Source organism: Schistocerca americana, chromosome 2, assembly GCF_021461395.2.
Source record: "Schistocerca americana isolate TAMUIC-IGC-003095 chromosome 2, iqSchAmer2.1, whole genome shotgun sequence".
NCBI classification, from domain to species: Eukaryota; Metazoa; Arthropoda; class Insecta; order Orthoptera; family Acrididae; genus Schistocerca; species Schistocerca americana.
Window position 1 is genome coordinate 126,895,771 of NC_060120.1, and position 6,311 is coordinate 126,902,081.

A 6,311-nucleotide genomic window follows, 5' to 3' on the forward strand; every position below is an offset into this window, starting at 1 on the left:
AAATAGCGAGTAGGCCGTATGGTATTGGGAATCCACGTCCCATCACAAATCGTAGAGGTCGGAGGATCTCCCCACTGTGTAATGGCTCTGAGCACTATGGCCTATGGGACTTGACATCTGAGGTCATTAGTCCCCTAGACTTAGAATTAATTAGCCAGCCGCGGTGGCCGAGCGGTTCTAGGCGCTTCAGTCGGGAACCGTGCGACTGCTACGGTCGCAGGTTCGAATCCTGCCTCGGGCATGGATGTGTGTGATGTGCTTAGGTTAGTTAGGTTTAAGTAGTTCTAAGTTCTAGGGGTCTGATGACCACAGATGTTAAGTCCCATAGTGCTTAGAGCCGTTTGAACCACTTTTTTTAAACTTAGAACTACTTAAACATAAGTAACCTGAAGACATCATACACATCCAAGTCCGAGGCAGGATTCGAACCTGCGACCGTAGCAGCAGCGCGTTCCGGACTGAGGCGCATTGAACCGCTCGGTCACAGCGGCCGGCTACAGTGATTTGAGGAGGATGAAAGTGAACTCACATTGATGTCTTGGCCAGCAAATGTGCCCGATCTGTTCCCACTGGAACACATACCGTCCGTCAGCTGTGTGCCCGTATACCGCCGTATCGTAAATTGCGGGACTTGCTTGACTTGTGCGTAGGATCTGGAGCCACATACTTCTGAAATCCTGTCAACGACTTGTACAACCCATATCAAGCAGAATTGCTGTTGTACTGTGTCTGCATAGTGTACCAACACGCTATCGAACAGATGGTCATGACGTTTTGGATCATCGGTGTACTGGGCGTTTCAAAGCCTTTGCATGAAACGTCTACAGGTAACAGACTACGACATGGGGAACGACTTTTATTAAAGACAAAATGTTCGCTAACGCTTACCACTCATACTAGGCGAATTTAGTATTGGTTATTTCCCTAGAAGTCGGCAAGGTGTCTGCATTGAGTAGCGTGTATCTCGTGTGTTGCTTATCATGCACTTATTTGCTCCGTATGAACGAGTGTAGGTCCACCAAAATTGAAGTTCCCGATTCGCTTATAAAATATCCCTCACCGCTTACAGACATTGATCCTTAACGTTTGCTTGTTGAAAATCACTTTACCAATTTACTGGAGTAGGTAGTATGCAACAGATCTGGTTAGTAGACCAAGATAGCTCGATGAAGCCTCGTCGTTCCAGAGCCGGCGAATACTAAAGGATGCCCAGCGTCGTGTGAGCGAACTTTTTGGCTCAGACAAATGTTGTTCCCCAGTACGTTATCTATCAGCCGTGGACACTTGATACAAAGACACTGAAACACCTTGCGTATACAGGGTATCTCTCTTGTGGGTCACCAGGCGCATCTGCTCTGGTATTTCAGCAGATATTTGCAATTTCGATTTTTCAGTGTGTATGTCGTGGTAGCCCAAACAAATAGCGCTCATCAAGTCCTTCATGCGACCCTCAGTGCCGAGATAAGGCATCGGTTTGTTTCCCGTTACGAGCAAACTGATATTTAAAGCAGAGTTTTAGTGCCCATTCAGTTGAGCGGTCCCACATTAGTCTAGTGCGATATTTGCTATATCGATTTACGTCCTCGTGGACAGTAAAACTCGAAGAATGCTAACGCCATACAGCAGCGCTGTTCAGTAGCTACTGCTGGGGTACTGAGTTATCTTCATGTTTTGCTGTCCACGATAATACAACTCGATAAAGCAAATATCGCACTAGACTAATGTGGGACCGCTCAACTGAATGGGCACGTAAAACTCCGCTTTAAATAACAGTTTGCTCGTAACGGGAAACAAACCGATGCTTTTTCTCGGCACTGAGGGACGCATGAAGGACTTGATGAGCGCTATTTGTTTGGGCAAACGCCAGATACACATTGAAAAATCGAAATTGCAAATATATGCCGAAACGTCAGTGAAAATGAGCCTGACGGCTCTTAGGATATATTTCTATCAAATACGCATGTGCTCCTTCACGCCACGTAGTCTACGTATATTTATGTGCTTGTGACAAGCTTCGGTTTTTGTTGTTGTTGTTGTGGTCTTCAGTCCTGAGACTGGTTTGATGCAGCTCTCCATGCTACTCTATCCTGTGCAAGCTTCTTCATTTCCCAGTACTTACTGCAACCTACATCCTTCTGAATCTGCTTAGTGTATCCATCTCTTGGTCTCCCTCTACGATTTTTACCCTCCACGCTGCCCTCCAATGCTAAATTTGTGATCCCTTGATGCCTCAGAACATGTCCTACCAATCGATCCCTTCTTCTAGTCAAGTTGTGCCACAAACTACTCTTCTCCCCAATTCTGTTCAATACCTCCTCATTAGTTACGCGATCTACCCACCTAATCTTCAACATTCTTCTGTAGCACCAGATTTCGAAAGCTTCTATTCTCTTCTTGTCCAAACTATTTATCGTCCATGTTTCACTTCCATACATGGCTACACTCCATACAAATACTTTCAGAAACGACTTCCTGACACTTAAATCTATACTCGATGTTAACAAATTTCTCTTCTTCAGAAACGCTTTCCTTCCCATTGCCAGTCTACATTTTATATCCTCTCTACTTCGACCATCATCAGTTATTTTGCTCCCCAAATAGCAAAACTCCTTTACTACTTTAAGTGTCTCATTTCATAATCTAATAACCTCAACATCCCCCGACTTAATTCGACTACATTCCATTAACCTCGTTTTGCTATTGTTGATGTTCATCTTATATCCTCCTTTCAAGACACTGTCCATTCCGTTCAACTGCTCTTCCAAGTCCTTTGCTGTCTCTGACAGAATTACAATGTCATCGGCGAATCTCAAAGTTTTTATTTCTTCTCCATGGACTTTAATACCAACTCCGAATTTTTCTTTTGTTTCCTTTCCTGTTTGCTCAATACACAGATTCAATAACGTCGGGGACAGGCTACAACCCCGTCTCACTCCCTTCCCAACCGCTGCTTCCCTTTCATGGCCGTCGACTCTTATAACTGCCATCTGGTTTCTGTACAAATTGTAAATAGCCTTTCGCTCCCTGTATTTTACCCCTGCCACCTTTAGAATTTGGAAGAGAGTATTCCAGTCAACATTGTCAAAAGCTTTCTCTAAGTCCACAAATGCTAGAAACGTAGGTTTGCTTTTCCTTAATCTATTTTCTAAGATAAGTCGTAGGGGCCATCATTTCTGCGCAACCCAAACTGATCTTCGCCGAGGTCGGCTTCTACCAGTTTTTCCATTCGTCTGTAAAGAATTTGCGTTAGTATTTTGCAGACGTGACTTATTAAACTGATAGTTCGGTAATTTTCACATCTGTCAACACCTGCTTTCTTTGGGATTGGAATTATTATATTCTTCTTGAAGTCTGAGGGTATTTCGCCTGTCTCACACATCTTGCTCACCAGATGGTAGAGTTTTGTCAGGACTGGCTCTCCCAAGGCTGTCAGTAGTTTCAATGGAATATTGTCTACTCCCGGGGCCCTGTTTCGACTCAGTCTTTCAGTGCTCAGTCAAACTCTTCACGCAGTACCGTATCTCCCATTTCATCTTCATCTACATCCTCTTCCATTTCCATAATGTAGTCCTCAAGTACATCGCCCTTGTATAGACCCTCTACATACTCCTTCCACCTTTCTGCTTTCCCTTCTTTGCTTAGAACTGGGTTTCCATCTGAGATCTTGATATTCATACAAGTGGTTCTCTTCTCTCCAAAGGTCTCTTCAGTTTTCCTGTAGGCAGTATCTATCTTACCCCTAGTGAGACAAGCCTCTACATCCTTACTTTTGTCCTCTAGCCATCCCTGCTTAGCCAATTTGCACTTCCTGTCGATCTCATTTTGGAGACGTTTGTATTTCCTTTTGCCTGCTTCATTTACTGCGTTTTTATATTTTCTCCTTTCATCAATTAAATTCTATATTTCTTCTGTTACCCAAGGATTTCTACTATCCCTCGTCTTTTTACCTACTTGACCCTCTGCTGCCTTCACTACTTCATCCCGCAGAGCTACCCATTCTTCTTCTACTGTATTTCTTTCCCCCCTTCCTGTCAATTGTTCCTTTACGCTCTCCCTGAAACTCTGTACAACCTCTGGTTTAGTCACTTTATCCAGGTCTCATCTTCCTAAATTGCAACATTTTTGCAGTTTCTTCAGTTTTAATCTACAGTTCATAACCAATAGATTGTGGTCAGAGTCCACATCTGGCCCTTACAATTTAAAACCTGGTTCCTAAATCGCTGTCTTACCATTATATAATCTATCTGATACCTTCTAGTAGGGCCGGCCGCGGTGGTCTAGCGGTTCTAGGCGCGCAGTCAGGAACCGCGCGACTGCTACGGTCGCAGGTTCGAATTCTGCCTCGGGCATGGATGTGTGTGATGTCCTTAGGTTAGTTAGGTTTAAGTAGTTCTAAGTTCTAGGGGACTGATGACCACAGTACTTAAGTCCCAAGTGCTCAGAGCCATTTGAACCATTTGAACCTTCTAGTATATACAGGCTTCTTCCATGTATACAGCCTTCTGTTATGATTCTTGAACCAAGTGTTAGCTATGATTAAGTTGTGCTCTGTGCAAAATTCTACCAGGCGGCTTCCTCTTTCATTTCTTAGCCCCAATTCATATTCACCTACTACGTTTCCTTCTCTCCCTTTTCCTACTCTCAAATTCCAGTCACCCATGACTATTAAATTTTCGTCTCCCTTCACTACCTGAATGATTTCTTTTATCTCATAATACATTTCATCAATTTCTTCTTCATCTGCAGAGCTAGTTGGCATATAAACTTGTACTACTGTAGTAGGCATGGGCTTCGTGTCTATCTTGGCCACAATAATGCGTTCACTATGCTGTTGGTAGTAGCTTACCCTCACTCCTATTTTTTTATTCATTATTAAACCTACTCCTGCATTACACCTATTTGATTTTGTATTTATAACCCTGTATTCACCTGACCAAAAGTCTTGTTCCTCCTGCCACCGAACTTCACTAATTCCCACTATATCTAACTTCAACCTATCCATTTCCCTTTTTAAATTTTCTAACCTACCTGCCCGATTAAGGGATCTGACATTCCACGCTGCGATCCGTAGAACGCCAGTTTTCTTTCTCCTGATAAGACGTCCTCTTGAGTTGTCCCCGCCCGGAGATCCGAATGGGGGACTATTTTACCTCCGGAATATTTTACCCAAGAGGACGCCATCATCATTTAACCATACAGTAAAGCTGCATGCCCTGGGGAAAAATTACGGCTGTAGTTTCCCCTTGCTTTCAGCCGTTCGCAGTACCAGCACAGCAAAGCCGTTTTGGTTAGTGTTACAAGGCCAGATCAGTCAATCATCCAGACTGTTGCCCCTGCAACTACTGAAAAGGCTGCTGCCCCTCTTCAGGAACCACACGTTTGTCTGGCCTCTCAACAGATACCCCCCCGTTGTGGTTGCACCTACGGTACGGCCATCTGTATCGCTGAGGCACTCAAGCCTCCCCACCAACGGCAAGGTCCATGGTTCATGGGGGTGTTACCTCTTAAATGAAAATGTATTTCACCGTTTTTTACTTATTTCACATGCGTGATGACCATTTCACTTGTGGAAGAAACATTTGACATACATCTATTATTTTTCGGCAGCTTAACGCCTCATGAAATAAATTTTGTGTATGAACCAATCTAAATACCGTATAAATATTTTATGTGACTTTTGGCTGTATATGGCGACGGCCTTGCCTCAGTGGATACACCGGTTCCCGTCGGATCACCGAAGTTAAGCTCTGTCGGGCGTGGCCGGCACTTGGATGGGTGACCATCCAGGCCGCCATGCACTGTTGCCGTTTCTGGGGTGCACTCAGTCTAGTGAAGCCAATTGAGGAGCTACTCGACCGAATAGTAGCGGCGCCGGTCAAAGAAAACCATCGCAACGACCGGGAGAGCAGTGTGCTGACCACACGCCCCTCCTATCCGCATCCTCATCAGAGAATGACACGGCGGTCGGATGGTCCCGATGGCCTCAAGACTGAATGCTTGGCTATATATGTCTGGCTGGACGTACGTTTAAAATTGTAACATATCATGTATTGAAGACTGGCTAAGTGGATAATGTCCGAATGTCACAATTAAAATAAAAGATGTTACAGTGCCTGTGTTATTAACAACTACGGTGCACTGTTCCATCGGACAGGCATGCAATATCGTATTTATCCACGGACACCGGGCAAGTGACTTTCAAATAAAATGTCACCCCTGTATGGGAATATACGTTATGGATGTACGAGGACACGTTGTAGACATTTGGTTGAAGTCATGTGGAAGTCTGGCACTGGCCGTAGGTCGTGCTT

At 44.4% G+C, this 6,311-nt stretch overlaps 1 pseudogene; it reads left to right on the forward strand.

Annotated features, from left to right (window-relative positions):
- Window positions 1–5,689: 5,689 nt before the first annotated feature.
- On the forward strand, window positions 5,690–5,807 carry LOC124597232 (annotated as a pseudogene).
- The last annotated feature ends 504 nt before the right edge of the window (window positions 5,808–6,311 follow it).